This window comes from Aethalodelphis obliquidens, unplaced genomic scaffold (assembly GCF_003676395.1).
Source record: "Aethalodelphis obliquidens isolate GAN/ISIS:26980383/991018 unplaced genomic scaffold, ASM367639v1 scaffold72, whole genome shotgun sequence".
Taxonomy (NCBI): Eukaryota; Metazoa; Chordata; class Mammalia; order Artiodactyla; family Delphinidae; genus Aethalodelphis; species Aethalodelphis obliquidens.
Genome location: NW_020838016.1, coordinates 11,372,875 through 11,400,751, shown reverse-complemented (window position 1 = coordinate 11,400,751; position 27,877 = coordinate 11,372,875). Strand labels below are relative to the sequence as shown.

Sequence of the window (27,877 nt, the reverse complement as noted above, 5' to 3'; positions counted from 1 at the left end):
CACACACACACACACACACACACACACACACACACACACACACACACACTTTGGTCGAACTGGCTAATCCTTTCCTCGGACCTCATTTAGGAACTGAGCCTACTCTTCTCACAGAACACATATCTCTTTATCACACTCAACTGCCTGTCTCCCCCTTTAAATTTTAAGGTCTTATGAGTAGAAACTCTCTTAATAGTATGTATACCTCCAGTATGTAGCAGAACAACTATAATATTCTAGAAATACAATATTTGATTGTGGAATGAAAACAGATGACTATATGAGTTAAACTATTTTTAAGCCTACACAGTCCCACGTATGCTACTCTGTACCCTTGTGTAAAGGAAACTTATGAACTAGAAAAAAATATCCAAGGGCATTTTACCTTTTTAGTACATGAATAATATGGAGAAGAGAAGCAGAACAGATTAAACCTTCTTTCTTCTACTTAATGAATGTAGACACTAAGAATAATTTGGCTAATGGAATATTAAGCCATACAACAGATTACATAGCAATTCCATAAGAATAAAGAGACTCCAGTAATTCTATTGTATTCTTGGCTATATTGGGTAAGGTCAGCATTAATTTATGATGCATGTACCATGCTTAAATAAAAAGGATCAGGCCATTTTTACAAAGAAGAGAAATAATTCACTTTAAACAGGGCATGAAATGGGTGGAAGAATTGGTTCTAACTATAAATTACGGAATGGCCAACCAAAATGAAATCTTTATATTCCTACTGGGTCAGAGATATAAATCCCTGCATGTTTCATAACACATTACCCAAATGTTTTGAATAGTTCATTTATTTTTAAAATACAACACAAAATAGAATAGCCAATAACTATAGTATAAAATATTGTGCTAAGTACAGTGGAGGATTCAAAGAAGAGGTCAACATCACCCCCACCCTATATGGCAACAGGGGCTCCATTGGTATTTGGGGTAGGATAACTCTTTACTGTGTGGGATAGTCCAATGCATTCCAGGATGCTTAGGATTCCTGTTATTCATCTACTAAACTACTCGTAGCCTCCCCTAGTTAATGTAACTAAATGCCTCTATACTTTCCCAAACACTTTCTAGGGGTAATATCAGCCACAGTTAAGATTTACTGTATGAGAGTTTCCTTGACAAGAGGGTTCTTTGTGAAAAACTGGGATACTTTCACTCCCTGGCTTTCCCACCCCATTTTGAAGGGTATAAGAGAGAAATGAAGAAGAAATGCTTTAAATTTTCTATTTTTTTTTTGTTATGGTTAACACACATGCTACTCATATAACTCACTAAGTTTACATATGAATGGTAATGGTAATATCTAGTAATTAGTTACCAGAGGAATAAATATTTCTTGCACTGATGTCAGCTATTGTAAAAACTGGACAATAATTATTATCTGGCCTGGACTCTATTGTTAGACAACAGGCACATAACAGAATGCTTCATTTTCTATCAATGCATAAGTATTCCTATGCCAGAGTTTATAGAGGGCTAGCTTAAATTTATTTATTGTAGTCAAAGTAAAAAAGGTGAATAGATTTAGACCACGACTCCTGGCTTTGATCTTTAATTGTGCAGAGCATTTGATTTTTGTCTGTTTACTCACATGTGATTAGAACTTGTTTAACTTCCGAAAATGTAAAATATGCTGATAAGTCAGAATGTCAATTTGTTAATTCACAGGGGGGCTTAGACTTTGTTTGGGACCAGAATGTTTGTGTCCTCTCCTCAGGACAGTTTAATAAGCCCAAGTCATAATTAAAAGGCTGTGTCTCCATCTCTCGCACTTCTACCCTTGTCCTTGCCTAGCCTTGCCTTGTCTAACTCATCCTGACCTGGTGCATCCTGTTGTCCCATCTCCAACCTGTGCTCGACTAGTTATCCTTGTAATGTGTATCTTTAGAAAAATTAAATGATGGTTTTACTCCCCTGCTTAACCCCTCCAATAGCATCCCATTGCTCTTAAGGTAAAAAAAAAACATAAAGATGTTTTTCAGAAAAATAAAAGCTCAGAGACTTAGTAGCAAGCAGGTCAGAGCTCTAAAAACTTCTAAAAGAAGTTCTTCAAACTGAATAGAAATGATAACAAATGGAAACGGAAGGTGATACAAAAAGATAGAGAATACTGAAAATGGTAAGTATGTGGGCAAATAGAAAAGCCTGTCTATTTTTTTCTCTATTTCTTAAAAAAAAAACACTGAATTTTACAGCAAAAATAATATTACATTGTGGGTTTTCTAATATTTGTAGAAGCAAATTATAGGATAAAGTGGGTAAAAGGAATTATATTTTTTAAGGTTCTTTTATTCTACATAAGGTGATACATATCAATTCCAATTAAACTGTATTTTATGTCCTAGTGCAACCTATTAAAAAATAAAAACAAAAACATATAAATAAAAATCTGACATAGAAATTAAAATGAAATAATAAAACATTATTTGAGTGATGAAAAATGAAGCAGAAAATAGGAAAAGAAAAATCGAAGAAACAAATGGAACAACGAGAAGCCAAATAGCAAGACTGCAGCCTTAAATGGAATAATATCAATAGTTCCATTAAATTTAAATAAACAAAATAATTAAATGACAAAAATTGTCAGACTGAATAAAAACGTAAGAGTCGTATACCACATATAAAGAAACAGATTGAAAGCAAAAAGACAAAAATTATAAACCATTCTACCAAACAATAAGTAGAGAGAGAGTGTGACTATAGAAACATCAAACAACATAGATTTCAAGAAAGAAGTATACAATTCAGAGAAAAAAAAAAAAAAAGAAAGAAGTATTACCAAAAATAATGATAAATGGGACAATTCATCAGAAATACTTAAAAAATCCTAAAAGTGATTTATTTAATAACAGGACTTCAAAATACAGTGTTAAAATTCACACCCCAAAATGATGTTCAGATGATCATTGATATGACGAGCAATTTAAAAGCTAAACCTCTAAGGCTTCCCAGAGGAAAACAGAATGTTTTCACAAACTTGAGGTAGGCAAAGATTTCTTAGTGAATATCAAAAACACTAAACAGAAACAAAAAAAGAAAATATATATATATATATATATATATAATTTGGACTTCATCAAATTCAAAAATTCTGCTTCTCCAGTGATACTCTTACAAAGATGAAAACCAAAGTCCAGACTGAGAGAAAACATTCTCAGCACAAGTGTCCAACAAAGCACTTGTATCCAGAATCCAATAGAGAACACTTACAATTGAATAATACATGAAATGCGATTAAAAAATGGGTAAAACTTGAACAGACATTCACGAAAATAAGATAAATAAATGTTCAATAAGCCCATAAAAAGATGTTGAACATCTTAAATCATTATAAAAACAGAAACTAAATTCACAATGATAAACCACTTTATACGCCATGAACACCAAATACTGGCAAAGATGTGAAGCAGGTGGAACTCTACTTCACTCAAGGGGACTGTAATATGACTCAATCAATTTGAAAAATTGTCCTTTTATTAAAGTGTTAAATGTATACCTAATATGTAATCCAACAGTTCCAATTCTAAGTATTTATACCTAAGGGCTTATAAAAGACTGTTCATATGAACTTTATTTGTAATAGTCAAAAACTAGAAATAATCAAAAAATTAATCAACAGGAAGCTGGTAAAATAAATTATGGTATATTGATTCAACAGGATGTTACTCAGTAACAAAAAAGAAACAACTAGTGATACATGCAATAACATGCTTGAATCCTACAAACAGATATTATACAGATGAAGTCAGAAAAAAGAAAGAATGCATATTTTATGATTCAGTTTATATGAAGTTCAAGAGCAGGCAAAAATAACGTATACCTATAGAAATCATAAATGTGGATGCCTATGGGAGCAAGAATTGACAAGAACTTGGAGAAAGAATTTTCTGGAGTGATGGAAATGCTCTGTGTCCTGACTGGAATAGTGGTTATGTGGATGTAGACATCTGTCAAAACTCATTGAACTATGTACTTAAGATCTGTACATTATAAGAAGTTTACCTTGAGAAAAGCCTGAACCAAGATGGTGGAGTAGAAGGACATGTTCTCACTCACTCTTGTGAGAACACCAGAATCACAACTAGCTGCTGCACAATCATTGACAGGAAGACACTGGAACTCACCAAAAAAGATACCCCATATCCAAAGACAAAGGAGAAGTCACAATGAGATGGTAAGAGGGGCACAATCAGAGTAAAATCAAACCCCATAACTACTGGGTGGGTGACTCACAGACTGGAGAACACTTATACCACAGAAGTCCACCCACTGGAGAGAAGGTTCTGAGCCCCACATCAGGCTTCACAAGCTGGGGGGCCAGCAATGGGAGGAGGAATTCCTAGAGAATCAGACTTTGAAGCCTAGTGGGATTTGATTGCAGGACTTCAACAGCACTGGGGGAAACAGAGACTCCATTCTTGGAGGGCACACACAAAGTAGTGTGCACAGTGGGACCCAGGGGAAGAAGTGACCCCAGGGGAGAGTGAACCAGACCTACCTGCTAGTGTTGGAGGGTCTCCTGCAGAGGCGGGGGGTGGCTGTGGCTCACCGTGGGGACAAGGACACTGGCAGCAGAAGTTCTGGGAAGTACTCCTTGGCGTGAGCCCTCTCAGAGTCCGCCACTAGCCCCATCAAAGAGCCCAGGTAGGCTCCAGTGTTGGGTTGCCTCAGGCCAAACAACCAACATGGAGGGAACCCAGCCCCACCCACCAGCAGTCAAGCAGATAAAAGTTTTACTGAGCTCTGCCCACCAGAGCAACACCCAGCTCTACCCACCACCAGTCCCTCCCATCAGGAAACCTGCAAAAGCCTCTTACATAGCCTCATCCACCAGAGGGCAGACAGCAGAAGCAAGAAGAATTACAATCCTGCAGCCTGTGGAACAAAGACCACATTCACAGAAAGATAGACAAGATGAAAAGGCAGAGGACTATGTACCAGATGAAGAAACAAGGTAAAACCCCAGAAAAACAACTAAATGAAGTGGAGATAGGCAACCTTCCAGAAAAAGAATTCAGAATAATGATAGTGAAGATGATCCAGGACCTCTGAAAAAGAATGGAGGCAAAGATCAAGAAGATGAAAGAAATGTTTTAGAAAGACCTAGAAGAATTAAAGAACAAACAAACAGAGATGAACAATACAATAACTGAAATGAAAACTACACTAGAAGGAATCAATAGCAGAATAACTGAGGCAGAAGAACGGATAAGTGACCTGGAAGACAGAATGGTGGAATTCACTGCTGTGGAACAGAATAAAGAAAACAGAATGAAAAGAAATGAAGACAGCCTAAGAGACCTCTGGGACAACATTAAATGCAACAAAATGCACATTATAGGGGTCCCAGAAGGAGAAGAGAAAGAGAAAGGACCAGAGAAAATATTTGCAGAGATTTTAGCCGAAAACTTCCCTAATATGGGAAGGGAAATAATCACCCAAGTCCAGGAAGTGCAGTGAGTCCCATACAGGATAAACCCAAGGAGAAACACACCAAGACACATAGTAATCAAACTGGCAAAAATTAAAGAAAAAGAAAAATTATTGAAAGCAGCAAGGGAAAAATGACAAATAATATACAAGGGAACTCCCATAGGGTTAACAGCTGATTTCTCAGCAGAAACTCTACAAGCCAGAAGGGAGGGGCATGATTTACTTAAAGTGATGAAAAGGAAGAACCTACAACCAAGATTACTCTACCCAGCAAGGATCTCATTCAGATTTGATGGAGAAATCAAAAGCTTTACAGACAAGCAAAAGCTAAGAGAATTCAGCATCACCAAACCAGCTCTACAACAACTGCTAAAGGAACTTCTCTAAGTGGGAAACACAAGAGAAGAAAAGGACCTGCAAAAACAAACCGAAAACAATTAACAAAATGATCATAGGAACATACATATCGATAATTACCTTCAACGTGAATGGATTAAATGCTCCAACCAAAAGACACAGGCTTGCTGGATGGATACAAAAACAAGACCCATCTATATGCTGTCTACAAGAGACCCACTTTAGACCTAGGGACACATACAAACTGAAAGTGAGGGGATGGAAAAAGATATTCCATGCAAATGGAAATCAAAAGAAAGCTGGAGTAGCAATACTCATATCAGATAAAATATACTTTAAAATAAAGAATGTTACAAGAGACAAGAAAGGACACTACATAATGATCAAGGGATCAATCCAAGAAGATATAATAATTATAAATATATATGCACCCAACATAGGGGCACAGCAATACATAAGGCAACTGCTAACAGCTGTAAAAGAGGAAACCAACAGTAACACAATAATAATGGGGGACTTTAACACCTCACTTACACCAATGGACAGATCATCCAAAATGAAAATAAATAAGGAAACAGAAGCTTTAAATGACACAACAGACAAGATAGATTTAATTGATATTTATAGGACATTCCATCCAAAAACAGCATATTACATTTTGTTCTCAAGTGCGCATGGAACATTCTCCAGGATAAATCACATCTTGGGTCACAAATCAAGCCTCAGTAAATTTAAGAAAATTGAAATCATATCAAGCCCCTTTTCTGACCACAATGCTATGAGATTAGAAATGAATTACAGGGGAAAAAAATGTAAAAAACACAAACACATGGAGGCTAAACAATACGTTACTAAATAATCAAGATATCATTGAAGAAATCAGAGGAAATCAAAAAATATCTAGAGACAAATGACATTGAAAACATGACAATCCAAAACTGATGGGATGCAGCAAAAGCAGTTCTAAGAGGGAAGTTTATGGCTATACAAGCCTACCTCAAGAAACAAGAAAAATCTCAAATAAACAACTTAGGTGTAGGTCTCCTACACCTAAAGGAACTAGAGAAAGAAGAACAAACAAAACCCAAAGTTAGCAGAAGGAAAGAAATCATAAAGATCACAGCAGAAATAAATGAAATAGAAACAAAGAAAACAATAGCAAAGGTCAATAAAACTAAAAGCTGGTTCTTTGAGAAGATAAACAAAATTGATAAACCATTAGCCAGACTCATCAAGAAAAAGAGGGAGAGGACTCAAATCAATAAAATTAGAATTGAAAAAGGAGAAGTTACAACAGACACCGCAGAAATACAAAGCATCCTAAGAGACTAGTACAAGCAACTCTATGCCAATAAAATGGACAACCTGGAAGAAATGGACATACTCTTAGAAAGGTATAACCTTCCAAGACTGAACCAGGAAGAAATAGAAAATATGAAGAGACCAATCACAAGTAATGAAATTGAAGCTGTGATTAAAAATCTTCCAACAAACCGAAGTCCAGGACCAGATGGGTTCACAAGTGAATTCTATCATACATTTAGAGAAGAGCTAACACCTATCCTTCTCAAACTCTTCCAAAAAATTGTGGAGGAAGGAACACTCCCAAACTCATTCTATGAGGCCACCATCACCCTGATACCAAAGCCAGACAAAGATACTACAAAAAAAGAAAATTACAGACCAATATAACTGATGAATAGAGATACAAAAATCCTTAACAAAATACTAGCAAACAGAATCCAACAACACATTAAAAGGATCATACACCATGATCAAGTGGGATTTATCCCACTTGATGCAAGTGGGATGCAAGGATTCTTCGATATACACAAATCAGTCAATGTGATACACCATATTAACCAATTGAAGAATAAAAACCATATGATCATCTCAATAGATGCAGAAAAAGCTTTTGAAAAAATTCAACACCCATTTATGATAAAAACTCTCCAGAAAGTGGGCATAGAGGGAACCTACCTCAACAAATAAAGGCCATATATGACAAACCCACAGCAAACATCATTTTCAATAGTGAAAAACTGAAAGCATTTCCTCTAAGATCGGGAACAAGACAAAGATGTCCACTCTCACCGCTATTATTCAACATAGCATTATTCAACATATTCCTAGACACCGCAATCAGAGAAGAAAAAGAAATAAAAGGCATACAAATTGGAAAAGAAGAAGTAAAACTGTCACTGTTTACAGATGACATGATACTATACATAGAGAATCCTAAGGATGCTACCACAAAACTAGTAGCGCTAATCAATGAATTTAGTAAAGTTGCAGGATACAAAATTAATGCACAGAAATCTCTTGCATTCCTATACACTAATGATGAAAAATGTGAAAGAGAAATTAAGGAAATACTCCCATTTACCACTGCAACACAAAGAATAAAATACCTAGGAATAAACCTTCCTAGGGAGACAAAAGACCTGTATGCAGAAAACTATAAGACACTGATGAAAGAAATTAAAGATGATACCAACAGATGGAGAGACATACCATGTTCTTGGATTAGAAGAATCAATACTGTCAAAATGACTCTACTATCCAAAGCAATCTACAGATTCAATGCAATCCCTATCAAATTACCAATGGCATTTTTTACGGAACTAGAACAAAAAATCTTAAAATTTGTGTGGAGACACAACAGACCCCAAATAGCCAAAGCAGTCTTGAGGGAAAAAAACGGAGCTGGTGGAATCAGACTCCCTGAATTCAGACTATACTACAAAGCTACAGTAAACAAGACAATATGGTACTGGCACAAAAACAGAAACATAGATCAATGGAACAAGATAGAAAGCCCAGAGGTAAACCCACGCACCTATGGTCAACTAATCTATGACAAAGGAGGCAAGGATATACAATGGAGAAAAGACAGTCTCTTCAACAAGTGGTGCTGGGAAAACTGGACAGCTACATGGAAAAGAATGAAATTAGAACACTCCCTAACACCATTCACAAAAATAAACTCAAAATGGATTAGAGACCTAAATGTAAGACTGGACACTATAAAACTCTAAGAGGAAAACATAGGAAGAACACTCTTTGACATAAATCACAGCAAGATCTTTTTTGATCCGTCTCCTAGTGTAATGGAAATGAAAACAAAAATAAACAAATGGGACCTAATGAAACTTAAAAGCTTTTGCACAGCAAAGGAAACCATAAACAAGACGAAAAGACAACACTCAGAATGGGAGAAAATATTTGCAAACTAGTCAACGGACAAAGGATTAAACTCCAAAATATATAAACAGCTCATGCAGCTCAATATTAAAGAAACAAACAACCCAATCCAAAAATGGACAGAAGACCTCAATAGACATTTCTCCAAAGAAGACATACAGATGGACAAGCAGCACATGAAAAGCTGCTCAACATCACTAATTATTAGAGAAATGCAAATCAAAACTACAATGAGGTATCACCTCACACCAGTTAGAATGGGCATCATCAGAAAATCTACAAACAACAAATGCTGGAGAGGGTGTGGAGAAAAGGGAACCCTCTTGCACTACTGGTGGGAATGTAAATTGATACAGCCACTATGGAGAACAGTATGGAGGTTCCTTAAAAAGCTAAAAATAGAATTACTATATGATCCAGCAATTCCACTACTGGGCATATACCCAGAGAAAACCACAATTCAAAAAGACACATGCACCCCAATATTCACTGCAGCACTATTTACAATAGCCAGGTCATGGAAGCAACCTAAATGCCCATCAACAGACGAATGGATAAAGAAGATGTGGTCCGTATATACAATGGAATATTACTCAGCCATAAAAAGGAACGAAATTGGGTCATTTGTTGAGACATGGATGGATCTAGAGACTTTCATACAGAGTGAAGTAAGCCAGAAAGAGAAAAACAAATATCGTATATTAACGCATATATGTGGAACCTAGAAAAAGGGTACAGATGAACTGGTTTGCAGGGCAGAAATAGAGACACAGATGTAGAGAACAAACATACGGACACCAAGGGGGGAAAGCGGTGGGGGGGGTTGTGGTGGTGGTGTGATGAATTGGGTGATTGGGATTGACAAGTATACACTGATTTGTATAAAACTGATGACTAATAAGGACCTGCTGTATAAAAAAATAAATAAAATAAAATTCAAAAATTAAAAAAAAAAGTTTACCTCAATAAAAATAAATATATTCCTTTTGAAAATCCAAAAAGGGGAAGGGAGGAGTTATCCAGTGAAATGTAGTAGAAATGAGAGACAATGTTTAAAAGCCCATAGAGAATGGACTTGAGGACATGGGGAGGGAGAGTGGTAAGCTGGGACAAAGTGAGAGAGTGGCATGGACATATATACACTACCAAACGTAAAATAGATAGCTAGTGGGAAGCAGCTGCATAGCACAGGGAGATCAGCTTTGTGCTTTGTGACCACCTAGAGGGCTGGGATAGGGAGGGTGGGAGGGAGGGAGACACAAGAGGGAAGAGATATGGGGACATATGTATATGTATAACTGATTCACTTTTTTATAAAGCAGAAACTAACACACCATTGTAAAGCAATTATACTCCAATAAAGTTGTTAAAAAATCTATTTGAAAATAAATATAAACTTATAGCTATAGTCCCAAAGAAATAGTGACTCAAGGAATAAAAGTATATGTTTCACTGTGCTTAATAAGTATATTAACATTTCAGTGATCCTGCAAATAAAATATAGTAACCTGTAAGAATGCTTAAATTCTTGTGACTGACATCCCATGGTTTATAAATTCATATATATCAACAAATAATGTAGAATATTCCCTTGAATTAAGTTACTAGTCTATAATGGTTTGGAATAAGAAATTAATATAACTCTCAAAACTGAAATATCAAAGTTTATCAATGTTTCATGAATATTTCTCCTCTAATAAATATATTTCTAAGGTCTAAATCTACTATTGGCATTAGTCTTGTGCACCCATAGAAATCTGAGCAATTGACAGTGTCATGTACTAATCTGTAAAATAAAATTAATGTTTTAAGATGGTATTGTGCAGCCCAGTTTGCAAAGAGTTCTTCTGAGTTGTTTTACAATATTCTGCTAAGGAAGCACTGGTCATGAAGAATGCACTAAACAGTGTTATTTATTTCAGTGCAGAAGAACTCAAGTTTTTCTATTTCTTAACATTGCGGTTTGTAAAACCAGAAGGATGTATGAAATATGTTCTGCCACTTGATCTGTAAGAGAAAACTTTTAAGTGTTGATTTCTTTGATACATGTAAAAGATTGAGAATTAGCTGCACCTGAAGTAGTTAATCATACAAAAGGACTATTTCAATATATAAAGGGTTAACGTTCTGTGTAGGAAGCCAAAAATCAAGTACTAATGGTCAGAACCAAAGCTAAATGAACTTTCGCTGGGCATGAGGATGAACTTGAAACATTTGCAGTTGTTCTGATTCATTGTGATCAAAGTCTTTGCTCTATTCTGTCCTCGAAAATGTTTTCTTAATTTCTAAGTTTTTCTCTTAGCCCGAAACAGTATTAGAGAGCGTAACAACTTCTCAACAAATGTATGATGAATAAACTAATACACAAACTAAATGGAATAGCAGATAGGGAAGAGTGAAAGAGGGGTCCCATAGTGTGTCTCTGGAAGAATGGTGGTGCCACAGAGAGAAACCACTGGCTTGAGGAGTGGAGATGCTGTAGAGGGTAACAAATTCTTGCAGAATGTCTTCTCACAGAATCAAGCAGTAAGTCCTGAAATTCGAGACCTAAGCCCTGCTCTCGGAGACAATATTGGCTTGGCCAAAAAGTTTGTTCGGGTTTTTCCATAAGATGATACAGAAAACCCAAACAAACTTTTTGGCCAATGCAATATATCAACAGAATATCCTTTCCTAGTGTTGTTAGGCTGAGAATATTCCGGAGAATTTTTGTCTGTGTCATCAGATGTTTCAGCATCAGAGTCAGGAAATCAACTTCGCTGGCAGATCTTTCTCAGAGCTCAGTTTAAACAAAGTTCCTGACGGCGAGTGCACTAAAACTGAGATAATGAAATGAACATGAATCATCAGCCAACAAAGGGAGTAAAGAGGTGGACTGGCTTAAGTTCTAATTTAAGGATGTGTCTTTTACATGTGCCCATTATTGTTAAAGCCCCATCCGAACTGATCATTCATCTATGAAGATGCTGCTCAGACTGGAGGAGAGAAGTGCGGGCAACGTTGTCCCAAAAATAAAAATATCATTTCCTGAAAATTTTGCTGTAGGAAATTCCTACTTATTAAAATAGCTAAATTAAATATTTTCAAATGAAACAACTGTGTCCCCCTCGCTAACCTCTGGCTCATCATATTACTGTTCCATTTCCTAAAAGAAAGAAACCTTCGATTGTGAATTATCAAAGAACTCTGGAGTTTGCATGGTACTTCATCATCATTTTTCTGTGCAAGAAAACAAAAAAGAGACTAGTAGAATGCAAAAAAAATTCATATGTTTCAACAAGATAATCAGTTTTTCTGAATGAACAATAGTGTTCAAAATGGAGGCTTCCCCACACAGTATTGTAAAACTAATTTAAATAAATAAATGGGGGTTTCCCTTGCAGGTCTATGGGGACCTGTAAGTATTACTGACCCACAAACACAGGCATCAGAAGCCATGGCTGTGCTCACTTCACATTCCTTCGTGAGTCTGTGCTATACACACTCTCATCTTTATTGCCTGGTACTATACGGTGGTAGAAATTTTGGGGAGCTATATAAAAAAATTCTTCCCAGAATCTGCTAGAGACAGTTTTTATTTTACTTTTCCAGCGCAGAAATTTGTATTTGGGCAAATTTCGGTTTGGATATTTTCAGCCTGTCAAAGATAATGATTTCATCCTTTAAGCTCTAGGCTCACTTTCTCTTTTAAGTAATGAGGATATCAATTTTCTTTTGGAAAAGAACAAGCAAACTGAGGAAACTTCTTATGATCCTTCCAAACTGATAACTACTCCCCCACAGAGATGCCAGCTTCTGTCTTCTTTGAGCAAAGAGCTTACCTATTCTGGCACTGATTTTTCTCATTTGAAAAGATGTATCATTGGAATAAAATGGCATTTCTCAAGATAGGTCTGTGGGCTTCCCTGGTGGCACAGTGGTTGGGAGTCCGCCTGCCGATGCAGGGGACACGGGTTCGTGCCCTGGTCCGGGAGGATCCCACGTGCCGCGGAGCGGCTGGGCCCGTGAGCCGCGGCCGCTGAGCCTGCACGTCCGGAGCCTGTGCTCCGCAACGGGAGAGGCCACAGCAGTGAGAGGCCCGCGTACCGCAAAAAAAAAAAAAAAAAATTAAAAAAAAAAAAATATAGGTCTGTGGATACTAGTCCTGTTTGGTGTAGAAAAACCTACTGCACTGTCAGATTTTTTAAAAAAGATGTTGTCACTTATAAGACCTGTGTTACAGAGGACAAAGGGGACCGTTTTTCACCCAAACGTTGGAGACTCCACACTCCAGTTCCTCATCACATCAAAACCAGGATTCCTTATGCATATGAACCCCGTCAGATCCCTGCCCCATGGTCAGCAGAGAGGAGGACCCTCAGCTCTCAGCAGCAAAGGTGAGGTTGGACTATGTAATCATAAATCAACAAATTACAAAAGGCTATTTAGAAAGGGTTCTGCTAAGATACAGATGAAAGAGGCCACAGTATTTACACAGTAAAATATTAATCAGTAAGTTTTGTTATCAGTAAAGAGGTAACAGGGCGTTTCTAGGAACCAATAATCTCTTTGTTAGTTCAGATTTTAATGTTTTGAATATGGGACATGAAGTTCTGTTGATTCTGGAAGGCATTTATCTCTTTAGTGATTCTTTAAGTATAAAGGGCCCAAGTTCAAAGAATTCTGGTAAACGGGGCTCCCACCCTTGGAGAGTGTACATGAACAAACTGAAGGCTCTCCGTAAGCTGTGTTTAACTGTGTTTCCCAAACATGTTTAACCACAACATGTACTTGCATCACGTGGAAATAACCTCCTTAGAACAGTCTTTGGGAAACACTGACCTCAAATAATTTCCAAATCCTGATATATATTCTGAAAAGAGGCTAAACCTCAGTAGGTATTGATTTCTAGCCTTCCAGACTAGTGAAAAAATAACAACAGTGTTTCAATGGTTCCTTGTTGTTTTCAGATTTCTTCTCTCAAATACGTTTTAACTGATCTTTACAATTCCATGAAATGGGTTTTATTTTAAAATGACACCAGGAAGCCACAACACTCAAGAGACTTCTGCACTTGGTTTCAGTGGAAAATCACCTGACCTCACAATAATCGTCATAAACTGCTCAGTTTGCAAGATCTTCTCTGGCTAAAGCCATGCCACGCTTCCATGTCCCTAAGATGTCAATTCCTTGAAAGTTGCTAGCCAAAATTCCCCATGCTTTCCACACAGCCCTATGCAGTAACTACTTTTATGCTCCAAATGACTCCTACTTCCCTCACTCTCTCAAGATTTGGAGAAGTGCTCTATTATAGAAATAACACTAGTTAGACACTCCTAGGTTCCAGTCCTTACCCTGTAAGTCATCAACCTGAAGACCTTGCAAGTTACTGTTTTTTAGTTTTCTTTTTTTTTTACATTATTTTATATTGGAGTATAGATGACTATGTTGTGTTTCAGTTGTACAGCAAGCTGGTTCAGTTAGCTATACATATACATATATCCATTCTTTTTCAGATTCTTTTCCCATATAGGTTATTACAGAGTATTGAATAGAGTTCCCCATGCTACACAGTAGGTCCTTGTTGATACAAGTTACTTTTTGTAATTTCATTTACTCCTCTTGAAAAGAGAATGATGACATCTATACTTTCCGGGGACAACAGCGTCTTGATCTAGAATAGAGACCTTCAGTAGAACTGATATTCCCTTGACCTCTTCCCCACTCTCATTTCCTACACCATCAACAGAATTGCAAACAGCTAAAAATGAAGATTACATTGAAATTTATTGCTGCAAAACTGTTACCTTGAGAAAACAATGGTTAATAGAGTAAGGAGAAGAGCCATCTCAGCACCATCATTACCCATAGCCCTCCTGCAAAATGTAACCTTCACTATAGGACAAAAGCAGCATGTTCCAAGACTGTGAACTACAGTGACTACAATGGGGTAGAGGGCTTTACAGCGGACTCTCATTTCTCAGGCAGGAAAGGCCTTCTGACTATACTTAGAATGGAGTGCAGAAGTGAAGAAAGAAAAGGCCAAACATTCATACCACTTCTTCAGTGAAACCCAGTAGCACTGCATGGGTGTATTTTGAAAAATAAAGGGTATTTTTTTTCTTCCTTCCTTCCTTCCTTTCTTTCTTTTTTTCTTTCTCTGTTTCTCTCTTTTTTTTTTCATTCACTCATTCATAAAATATTTATTGACCACTTACCAGGAGTCAGAGGAATAAAGGCAATTGTGATTCTTCCATCTTCAGCCCTCAGTTACTGCAGTCCTGGGGTTGTCTTCTGTGTCCCAGGAAGCTGTGGGGTGGCCAGCACCAAAGTGAACAGTAGCTCATGGTGGCACTAGAAGAGCAGAGGAACATATGAACTGGAATGGATATGAGTCAACCTCCCTTTTTACTAAAAAAGCCAAATCCTCTCCCCAAAAGAGGGGTTTACTAACCCAAATGGATTTTTAAAGAATAGGTCTGGGGTGATTAATTTTTTATGAGAGATTGCAGAAAGACTCATGTACTATGCATTATTTAGCAAAGGATGGCCACATTTTAAAAATGATTATTGGATACATATTGCACATAAAAATAAACTATTTTTTTAGGAGAGATATGTGGCATAGCACTGAATATTGGGTGTCAGACAAGTGGAACTATCTGTATTTTTACTTCCAACTTATTTGTCACCAAAGCCAATTCTGAAATAAAAGATCTATGGTTGTTTCTTTTGATGTTGCATAGAAGGAACTTTCCCCAAAATTACAGGTGGCCTAGTGTGTAGGCAGTGCAGTCATGAGTGTTTTAGTTAATGTATGGTTTGTTTTGCAAAGACTTTTGCACATTTAAAAGAAATGTTCATGAATTTCCAAATGCTATGTTTGCTGTAGCAAGACATTTAGAGTAATCATTACCTCCAGCTGTGATTTCCATCTTCCCCACCACTGCTCCCTGTGTGTGCTTCTTTTATATTTGACAGACTTTCTGCATTTTTAGCCACCCTGACAATAATTATGTAGTTGGTGAGCAGCAACCATTAAGTTTAGGTACATTTAGTTCCTACTTAGTCCCAGTTATATGATCACGAAGCACTTCAAGAAGTAAAACAAAATCAAGCATTGTGACAATATAAAGCTGAGAATTTAAATGAAACAAGGAAAAGAAGTGATTCTGAGTGAAGTACAAGATAAAACACATCTTTTATGGGGTTCTTTTTTTAATGTAATAAGTTACCTTAGAACAAATTATTTGAAAATAACTTATGAAATTACCATCAGAACACGTATCTATAAGCTATAGCAAAGATTTCATGAGATTTTTAAGTCTTCTGAATCTTTTCCTTTCTTAAATATTAAAACATTAACCTTTTTTCAGGCGGCGGGGAAGATGGCAGACATTCAGGTGGAGAGTGCCTACCAAAAGCAATCGACCATCTTTCAAAATAAGAAGAGGGTTCTGCTTGGAGAGACTGGCAAGGAGAAGCTCCCGCATAACAACGGGAACATTGGTCTGGGTTTCAAGACACCGAAGGAAGCCATCGAGGGCACCTACAATGACAAGAAATGCCCTTTTACTGGTAATGTTGTCATCCAAGGGCGGATCCTGTCTGGCGTGATGACCAAGGTAAAGATGCAGAGAACCCTTGTCATCCTCTAAGACTACCTCCACTGCATCCGAAAGTACAACCGCTCCGAGAAGCGCCACAGAAACGTATCCGTGCATCTTTCCCCCTGCTTCAGGGACGTCCAGATCGGTGACACTGTCACAGTGGGCGAGTGCCCTCCCCTAAGCAAGACGGTGTGCTTCACTGTGCTCCAGGTGACCAAAGCTGCTGGCACCGAGAAGGAGTTCCAGGAGTTCTGAGTCTGGACCCCTGCCCACTGTCCCAGACAAAGTAAAGTTTTTTTCCCAGTCAAACAAAACAAAACAAAACAAAAACATGTTAGCAATATTGTCTCAAAATAGCGTTACTATCCAGTAACTCCACAAAGGGGTTTTCTTTTCTTTCTCTGTAGGATCTCAGAGTGCATATTATCTCATTTTAAGACTGCATTCAATGTGTTCTTTATAACAGGTTGTTTAAGAATAAAACACAATTAATGTAGAATTGCATCTAAATTATATTCTACTTGAAATGAGCAAATAAAGTCAGAAGATTGACATATTAAAACTGTATAGCAATGTCTTCAGCAAGCATATTGTATGTGTGTGTGTGTACACATTTATGTGTGTGTATATACATATATACACATATATACATATATATTTAATTTTTTTAGCTGACATTTTTGGGATCTAGACATAGGTAATCGAGCTAGACATAGCTGATTCTAGTAAGAGTTATTTCCTTACTTTTCACTGCATTTTTTTTGTAGAAATATTTTAATGGAAACTCAATAAGAAAAACAACAGGTAGTATCTTTTAATTCATCAAATTCCAAATGAACTTAGAGTTGTGAGAATGCATATGATGTATACACACAAAGATTTTTCTTCCAAAAACATTAGACCTACTTTTCAAGTGTCAAATGAGATGGCAGATCTAGGTTATTTCTCAACTCCCCAAGTTAGGAATTTGGAATTTGTGAATTAAAAAATACTTCCTTTTGTTTTTCTTATTAAAAGTTTCCATTAAGTTACTTCTACAAAAATGCAGTGAAAAGTAAGGAAATAATTATTACTAGGATCAGCTCCCAAAACTGTAAGCTCAAAAGAAGTCTGGCTCCATTATATAGCTCTAGGTTACATATAATTCAGATGTCAATGAGATAGAGTCAAAAAATACGTATTTTTTATTAGATATTAGGATTACAAAAACACAGCTTTGGAAAAAGGAGGATGGAAAACAAAAAAAGATTACCTTCATATCTCAGCAGTTAAAAATCGTGGAGAAATTTCATGGGAACAAATGTGATCTTGAATTGTATATTTCTATTAATAGCAGAGTATATATTTTTTGAAGTTTGGGATTAGGAGATAGTCCAGAGCACAAAATGGAGAGAAGCTGCTTCCTTTGCCATAGTAGGATTGTATAGGAAGCACCTGAACTTGGCAATGACTCTTTGCAATTAAGTGACATAAGAAAATACATTATCCAGTCGAGATTTTGCAACATTTTTGAGAAAATCTGAGCCCGTTGTACCAAAATTCTCATTATTTACCAGGCACCTTTCCAACCATAATACAGCAGAATTTTCTTCTTCTGAGCTCCTTCTCAATGGCTACAGAGAATTGGCTGAATAGAAAATGATGGGAGAAGTCAAAATGAGATCAGAACTGAGCAATAGTTATTGAACCATTTTTTAATGGGAGCCAACATGATCCATGAAAACTGTATCCTTAACCCATAATGATGATCTCTTTATATCAACCATCTCTACCATCCTTTATTATATTTATATGTACTTGTAACTTTCTAGAACTTAATTATGGTTGACCTGTGCTCCCTTTTAGACATGAGGAGTTCCATTTTCTTGTTGGTCCCATTACCTTTTTATTGTGATCTCATTTTTATGAGTAAATCCCTCATGGGCAACAGTCACAGTTCAAAGCACTGTACATTAAACTCTTATCTCCTATAGTTATAATGCTGTGAGTAGGTAATGCACTCTTGGAAACCTGCCTTACACCGAAAAATACTAAAACTGATTAGAGAGAGAAAACAAACATGAATAGAGAGAAAATAGTTAGAAATACGTTTTATAAACAGGTTTTAAATATATAAAATCAACCAAAGTACAACGAAATCTAGCCTCAAAATGCTTTCTTTCTTTTTTTTCTTTTTAAATATCTCTACAGTAAATATCACTTATTTTCTTACTCCAACGTACATTCAAAATTTAGAACCATCCATCTTTAAATTTCTGTTGCTGATTTCTATTACTGATATACATAAAAACCACAGAAAATCTCTGAATGTTAATACTGCAGAATTCGTTTCTCTAAGGCCCTGTGTATTGGTAAGAGGGAGTGGGTCAGCAGAATTCACTGAGAGGCGGGCTGTGAACATTACTTGGGAGACAGTTATAATAAACAGCCCTCAAAATGAACATCCACAAGTCAAACAGCCTCAACTCTGTGCATGCAGTTTTAAAATATACTTCATGGTCCACTGGGTCCTATTTCAGAACGCTCAGATGATATTTATGGACAGGACTTCAAACTTCAAAAATGTTAAATTTCTCCAAAATTTAGGTATGGAGTCCAAGGAGGGCTCCACTCAATACGAGTTAGGAGATAGGAGTCCCTACATTTCTCACTGTGGTCCCTGGGATTGCTTCACCCAGCTATTTCAGGAGCACATCCTTGAAGGAGAGCCATCACCAACTGGGCTGTAGGACATCCTGATCTCTCAGGTTCACTAGCAGGCAGGAAAAAGGAAGCCAGAGGCAAGATTAGGGCCACATACCCTGCTCTAGCCTGTTGATATTCTCTTGAGGCTTTGATGTGCACAGATGAGACCTGTATCCCTCATCCCTATTTTACTGATGAGCACATTCAGATTCATTCTGGGGCAGGGAATTCCCATTTGAAACCAAGTATTCAATCATAGTCTAGAATTAAAATGATATCCAACCCCTCCTTGGAAAAATAAGTGTTCAAGTCAGGGAGAGACCCGTACTCAATAACAAACTTGGTTCCACTCAAACTTCTCTCTAGTCTCTTAGAAAAGTAGCAGTGCCATTTTCTGAGGGTTGCAATGATTTTGTCACTTATGCGTTTTAATTTTTCCATAACGTTTTATTAGAGAAGTTTTAAATTTGTTCTTTTCCCAACAGAAAACAAGCAGCTATATTGTCTAAATATAAACTTACATAAAATGTCTTTATTTAAAGCTTAGTATTTAATAATCCAAATGGAGGGAAAGGGCACTAAAAACATTTACCCGTGGAATATATATATTTTGTTTCCTTCAATTTCAGAAAGGAAACTCTTACTTTCAAAGAAGTACCACAGACCATGAGCAGTATCTTGTACGTCAAATCTCTTAACAAGGCTTTTAGAGAATAATGGATCAAAATGCTGTCTTATCAGTAAAACATACTTCATGGTAAACTCAGAAAGAAAGCATTGAGTGGAACAGATGTATGCTCTTTAAGGACCATTTATAATACCAATCCTATTAAAAATAATAACGTAGCTTCTCTCTCTTTATAATATTTTGATCCTTCCTTTTGCGACACATAATACTTTACATGAAAATCCATTTCCAGGACAATCCTATTGGGCTGCTGTACTACAGTAAACTCTAATCTCTGGAAGAGAGGGAAACTGCGATAAAGGATAACAATGTCTACCTTTTAAATATGGGTTGCTGTTTTCTTTTGCCTTTAGTAAAGGAAAAGAAGGAATAAAGGGGGGCACCATTCAAAAGATTTATTGCCATGCTAAAGAAAAGACTAAAAATAAGAATAATCCTTCTAAGTAGGAGATCAAACCTACCAAGCCCAGCATAGGGAAAGCTGATGTCATTGTATTCAACTGAATAAATGAATTCTAAACATGAATATGGATTATAATGAAAGATGACATTATAGTCTTAAGAAAAAACTTTTCAATCTAAGGCAGACAGTTCGTAAAAATCAGCATGTATGTGTATATTCACGCAGTGTAATATTATTCAAAAAATTTACATGTAATTTTATAGCTTCCTCCTACACACAGTCATAGGGCACAGATGAATAAGGACTCATGTTGATAGAAGAACAACTGTTACAAACAATGGTAAGTACGGTTTTCTACTTCCCCACCATCTCTCGAATCCCAACTCTTCTAAAAGGGAAAAACAGAGACAAAATCATTTCTAGAAAACAGGGCCAGGGGGAAATCTTACTCTACATGCCTCCCTCTTTGTCTCAATCATTCATTCAGCGAATACGTATTGACTGTACACTATGTACCAGCTAGGGTTAGGGATATAATAATGAGAATAATAGAGTTTCTTCCTTCAAGGAAATTATTATCTAGGGGGAAGAGAAATCTATAGACTATTACAATACAGCACACAAAACTCTCCCCTCTGAATACTGTATTTTGTGATAACAGGTCAAAATCCTGAGAGTGACTGGAATTAGAAAAGACAAAACAGGTCTGCATTCAGAAGAGGAGATGGAGTTGGCATAGATGCTGTAAATTCACGTATCTTTTTACATCAGGAGATGAAAAAAGATATCTCATGAGCCCCTGACTCTCTGGGCCCTCTCCCCATGCCTGCATTCTTCATATCTGTCCCCCATATTCCTCCAAACATAGGCTCCAAGACAGGTGCCCTATTTTTTGTGTCCTACAGATAGTTTTCCAAAAACAAGCAGATAAAAACATTCTGAGAAAAATTCAATTGAGTACAGCATGCCTGCAAGACCATGTCTCCTGGGAACTCCCAGTCTCCAAAAACCAGTATCATCATCTATTAAAACAGAAGTTTCATCTGAGACATTAGGATAAATATCAGATACCCAGGCAAGATACAAGACAAAGACATTTTCGAAGGAAACTGTCAAGTAAAATATAAGGTTAAAGATGTACTTTATTTACATCCAAATTAAGAATATAAAAGAGTCAAGTGAGAATTTGGGGAGAAGAATTCGTATGGCAAGAGGAATTCTATAGGAACCATTTACCCCAAAGGGAGGGAGGGAAAACTTTTTCCGCTTCAACTCAGGTCAGAAGAAAGGAGGGTTCAAAGGGACCACTCCCTACAGGAGTAAGTAGGGAGGACCCAGTAAACTAGGGTCTGCCTTCCATTTATAAAGGAGGCTTAGTAAGCTGGAGGGATGGGCCAGAGAGCTGCTTTGATGATGCAGAGAATGAGGATTGCTTCTGTACTGGGACTGGTCTGCCCGCCCAGAAGTTGTATGGGCAAAGAGTGCCCAAGTGTTTCCTGTTGACCAGATGTGAGCTCTCAAAATAGAGAACCAACCAAAATTGCTGAAGAGGACCGACCTGAGAGAAAACCATCATAGAAAGCCCCTTGAAGTCCAACAGAGAGAACCTGGGGGGAAGAGACCTCTGAAACACCAGAATGTAGGGGCCCACAGAAAACAAGAGGAAAAGCAGCACTTACATCGGGCAAGTACCACCATATGCACCCAGTGGGGACCTCTGGAAGCCCATAAAAGCACCCTTCTGAGAGTCCATGTTACACAAATGCCAAGCCCACAGAGGCAATCATGAAAACCCTTCCTACCCCCTTCCTCGTCTTTTTTCCTCAGCCTTCAGAGTCAGAAACCAAACAGAGCAACAGAGGGAAAAGAGGAAAAAATAAAAAGCCTGGAACAGAGATGCTAGGGAAAAATGTCCAAAACTTGGGAAAGAGGCGAAAAGACAGACAGACTGCATGTCCTTTCAGTGTCCCGTTGAAGGGCAGCTAAAAGGTATACCCAGGGGAAATCATTATTTCACTTACTATCTCTACTGATTAGGGCCCAGACTCTAGAATTTGACAGTGACTTATAGATTTCTGTCCAGGGGAAAACAGAACCCAAAAGGTACAGTTTTAGGACAAATGTAGGAAACTTAATTCAGCTTTATTTTCCTGAGCGACTATATTGATTCTGCAAATGCTCTGAAACCTGCTTTATCAGCCTACTGATTTCCTCATTCATGAGTTACATACATTTTAAAATTTTTTCAAATTTTTTTTGTGTTACGCGGGCCCCTCACTGCTGTGGCCTCTCCCATTGCGGAGCACAGGCTCCAGACGCGCAGGCTCAGCGGCCATGGCTCACGGGCCCAGCCAGTCCGCGGCATGTGGGATCTTCCCGGACCGGGGCACGAACCCGTGTCTCCTGCATCGGCAGGCGGACTCTCAACCACTGCACCACCAGGAAAGCCCTACATACATTTTTGATATGTGCTTATTTTATGATTGCAAGAGAGTCATGTTTTAAACTTTTTAAAAAATGCTTTTCTAGAGAGGCAACCTTTCTCTGTCTCTCATTGTCAACCTCCAGCCTGCAGCATAACCCCAGCCAAGGAAGGGGGGAAGATTTAACTAAAATTCAGCTCCAAATTTCTCATTATTACACAGGACTGTCCCTTTTAATTTCTGAGCAGAGGCCATATTGGCAATACAAAGTGACTTTAAAAGTTTCAGTAACCTGAGAGTGATCATAAATGTCTTGTATCTGACAAAATTACCTTTCCAGGGATAGAGGAATACTTTCTGTAATATATTTTTAAGTAAAGGGATAATGGGAAGTAAAAATGATGTTGTCTTTGAAAAAAATCCTATGAGTTCTGTTTGTTCTGCTTATAATTACTTGTAGTCTTCTTAAATTGATAGTTTCACTAAGAGAAAAGAAACCAGAATATGTATTTCTTTGTTCTTCTCTCTAACCAGGATGTCTCATTTTTAGTTAAAAAAAAAGAAGTTTTATATATAATTGATGTATGGTTCTTTTACATACAGATAGCATATTTAAATTTACAAGCACTATATATGCTATAAAATATATTGAATCAGTTATTCATAGGATTATAAAAAGCAAGCTCCAAAAAGTAATAATTTTCATCAGGGCGATTTCATTTGAATTCCACGTTATCCAAATGATACCGATCATGTATTTTTCTTGAGCAATTATAAAGCAGATGGGATCTTATTATAGATTTTTGCATAGCAACAGTAAGATTAACTATAACCAAAGTTGAGATGACCTATAAAACCTGGCACAGCTTGTGTTATACAAGATGTTAACATTTCAACATCCCAAACACAGAAATTCAAATGAAATAGAATGCAGAACTACAAAGAAATAAAAGAAACTTGTTAAAACACACTTTCATTAAATATAACCTTTGAGCATCATATGAAAAACTAAGATACTTAATTCAATAAAAGTAGTAATGCATTATATCTTCATGTTATGCATAGTTTATAGTTCACACAGGAGTGAATAGAATCCTTGGAATCAAGTCTGAAATCTGGGGTCTACATGGATTCAAAATCTATATAGAGTCAAGTTCTAAATCCACTTCTTCACTGGCTGTGGAATGTGGGGGGAGGAATCACTTAGGTTATATTAGCCCCCATTTCATCATAATGTCTACTGCAAAGTATGTTAAGTACTAAATATAACAAAACAACATATATGAAGTACTCTGTAGACTTCTAAATCCTATGTTCATATTTATTATTAAAGTTTGTTTGTAGATATTTTCTCTTCTTGGGGGAATAGTATCATTATAATACAGAGCATTTTCCTGAAGACTAATAGATTAATGGGAGAAGATATAACGTACCATCTTTGAAGGCTCTAATAAGATTAACTGAGACTTTGAACTTGAGAAATGAAGAAGGAAGTCGAGTGGAGACCTCTCTGCTGTTGCTTCCCTTGTACACAGCTTCTACTTATTTCCGGCCAGTGGAGTGGGAACGCAAGGAACACAGATCACTCTCTCAATGTGTGCAGGGAAAAGCCAAGTGCAGCAGCTGTTACCAACCATGGGCATTGGCTCCCTGATAGCCAAGCTCCCAGCAAGACTCCTGGCTCCGAAGCCAGGCAAGTACTCAAGAGTCCTCGACTGCAAGACAAGGCCTTCTTCCCTCCTGTTTTACCGCCCTGAATCTACTGAAAACCAATGCCAGAAGCAGCAGAAATTCAGGAGCTGAAGACCCACCGTGCCACAGGACTGACATTGCTGAGGGTGGCAGAGTAGCCTCTGCCAGTATTTCGCTCTACAATGACTGATGAGGAACCTCTGGATAACATCCTGCTTTTTCAAACTGCAGCTTCTCTATGCAGAGCACAGACAATAAGGGGAGAAAAAAGTTAAAACTCAGAGAAAGACAAAGTAATGAATATGTGTTTCCTCATATTTTAAGGAAATACCTTGTTCTTTGGAGACACATTTTGGAAAAACAAATGAATATGTTTTGGATTGGAATTATCCCATTGCGTAAGAAGATATTCTGCAGCTTCTGGAGTAAAAAACTGCAAAAAGAATGAAAGCAAACAGACGTGAGATTATTTAAAAGTAGCGTATGGTAACTTTGGACTATTAAGTAAGTTATTGTGTTAAACTAGTTTCTCCTGTACTTCCTTGTACAGTTCTGAGAAATGTATAATGTCCTAAAAGGTAAATACCAGGTAATACATCAGATGATAAGCACTCTGCGGATTTATAAATACTGGATATAATTTTGGAAAACAGTGGGGTAAGTGGAAAACACTTAATGTATCATGGTGTTCAAGGTGCCACCTCCATATACAGCTAGCTTTTTGGCTCTGGAGAATGACTACACAAAATCATTTAAAGGTCAGCTATCAACAATTTAAGAAAAAATATACACATAGTATCTTGCAGTTTCTATGTTTCACAAGTCATGTGAAAGTGATAAATTCCAGCCTGCAGCTGCCGTGCTAATAAAGTTGCCAGTGAGTCAAGTTCTATCTAAATATATGCACATGCATTTCTCTTGCAATTACATTTACCCCAAAGACATCAATTACCTCAAGAGTTAAAGGGCATTTCTTTACACCCCTACAAAAAAAAAATTACCCAGAATAAATTATGCGTTCAACAAATCCCCAAATGTATTCAATATGCCCCAGGATAGCATTCGGATTTCAGTCATTTAAAAGGACAGCTTCTGGACCCTGACTTGAGTGTTTTCTGCCATCACAACTGAGAAAACAGAAGTTTTTACTGTGCAATAGTATCAGTATGGGGTTTTTCTGTCTCATGATCTTGGTGATCAATATTAAAAGGAAAAGATATATTCGACCCAACATTTGTTCATAGTTGTATTCACAGATCTAAGGCAAACACAATCATTTTTCCTTAATAATTTTTTTCAAAATAATAATATTATGTAGTCATAACAACATCTTCTTTTGCTTTTGTGTGGAGATCACAATTCAGGGTGAAAAATATAGAAGCTAACAAATTCTTGATTATTTTAGTTTACCCTAGGAAAATCCTGAAGACAGCCATAGTTAAAATAGCCACAGATTGTAGGAACTGAGATTCCACTTTGCAGGTATTTGTGATTAAAGAAACTACAGAGCATAAATTATCAAAAGCAATAAACTAGGTCAGACTGCCAGCTCTGCCAACGCCAACGAGGAGTGGCCTGACCCACCTGTGTCATTTGGTGCTTAGGGTCTCCATTGACTGACCTGCAATCTGAGAAGGTTAGGGAAGTTCACTTCAGAAGCCTTCTTAGTTCTAAAACCCTATATCTGGGTAAAGAGAAGGTTAAGTTATATCATAACTTGCAAAAGTAGCAACAATCACCTCCTCCAAAAATCACAACTTTTACGATTAATTTCCCCTCTCCCAGTAATTCACCTTCAGAAATAGAAAGGCTGTACATCTGAAGAACCAAAAGTTTTCTTTGTATACAAACATAACATATACATAAGCACAATTTTTATTTTATTATTTTTTATTATTATTTTTTTTTTTGCGGTACGCGGGTCTCTCACTGTTGTGGCCTCTCCCGTTGCAGAGTACAGGCTCCGGACGCGCAGGCTCAGCGGCCATGGCTCACGGGCCCAGCCGCTCCGCGGCATGTGGGATCTTCCCAGACCGGGGCACAAACCCGCGTCCCCTGCATCGGCAGGCGGACTCTCAACCACTGCGCCACCAGGGAAGCCCTCATAAGCACAATTTTTAAATCATATTAATCCTATACAGTAATTTCACATATGTGCATATATAATTTATTTCTTATGTGTATATATACTGCCTACAACCTTCCCAAGCTATTGGCACATGTGTTCATTTCTCCTCAATGTGAACTGGGAGTCAGATGTTGAATTAAATACATATTGATGTAATGAATAATAGATGGCTGCTAGACATATATTTCATGTTACAGCATATAGTATCCAACATAGTTACCACCACTATTTCAAAAACATTTTCTATTCAGACATAATACAATTACCTCTGCTTGTTCTCAGGACCTACCATCTGATTATGAGTTATAAACATGGAACATTTAATGTCTAAGCTGCCTGCATTTAAATGTAAGGCACAATCAGAATAACTAAGCGCATCCACCACGTTAATTTGCAGTCCTGGTAGGAACTATAAATTCAGAGGAAAGTAATCAATTCACCAAGGAAATTATGTTGATCTCTTAGCCTTATATCATATTCACCCTGGAATTATTCCACTGCCATCAATCAGAAAGAGAAACATAGCATATGAGCAGCAGAAACCATCAACCACTCTTAAATAGAAACAATCTTTGCATATGGTTTCCTAGAAATAATGCATGGAACACGTTCTGAATAGTAAGAAAACACTGAGTCACAATACTGTGTGGTTTTCAACTGAGGAAGTAAAATAAAAGTTTCCTCTTTGAACACCTCCCCACCCCTATTTATGAGAAGGAAAAAGAAAGGTTTGATGGGACACCTGTAAGTTACGAAAAAGGAGATAATTTCCTTGGTCCATGAAGTGGTATCGGGGAATTATCTGGTGACCACATCACACTCCCCTCCACTGCTGAGATCATCAATGACCTGAAGGGTCAATTTCATCATTTTTTAATTTAGAAAAATACTGCGCTTTGTGCACGTGGGGCAGCTGTTTGGCTGGAGGGAGTCAGGCTCACTGGTAAGTGACAGAATCCACCGTAATAATGTGTCACAAGGGTTTCACAGCCTTTCCTTGAGAAGCAGGAGAGGAATCAGCTTTATCCAGCCTCTCTTTAAGAAACTTCCGCATCAAGATTTCTCTGAATGACGGCTATCGAGGTGCCCCTCTACCTTTCTTTCAATACGCATCATCTTTAGCAGGATTCTGGAGGTGTTATCCCTCAAAAAGTACTTACAGACTTTGAAAGAGTTGAGTTGATCTTTAAGGAAATCAAGACAATACTCAAAAGCAAATTTAATGGCCAGAAACTAGTCTAAATCTCAGATTCT

At 37.3% G+C, this 27,877-nt stretch overlaps 1 long non-coding RNA gene and 1 pseudogene across 1 annotated transcript in view; one reads left to right on the top strand and one right to left on the bottom strand.

Annotated features, from left to right (window-relative positions):
• LOC113612114 (uncharacterized) overlaps positions 1-15,361 on the bottom strand; it is a 61,977-nt gene extending 46,616 nt beyond the window's left edge. The window contains exon 1 of the long non-coding RNA XR_003429728.1: positions 15,213-15,361. This is a non-coding gene — a long non-coding RNA (uncharacterized LOC113612114). The remainder of the gene's footprint in view (positions 1-15,212) is intronic.
• Positions 15,362-16,366: 1,005 nt separating this feature from the next.
• Positions 16,367-16,907, top strand: LOC113612138 (40S ribosomal protein S11-like; annotated as a pseudogene).
• Positions 16,908-27,877: the final 10,970 nt, after the last annotated feature.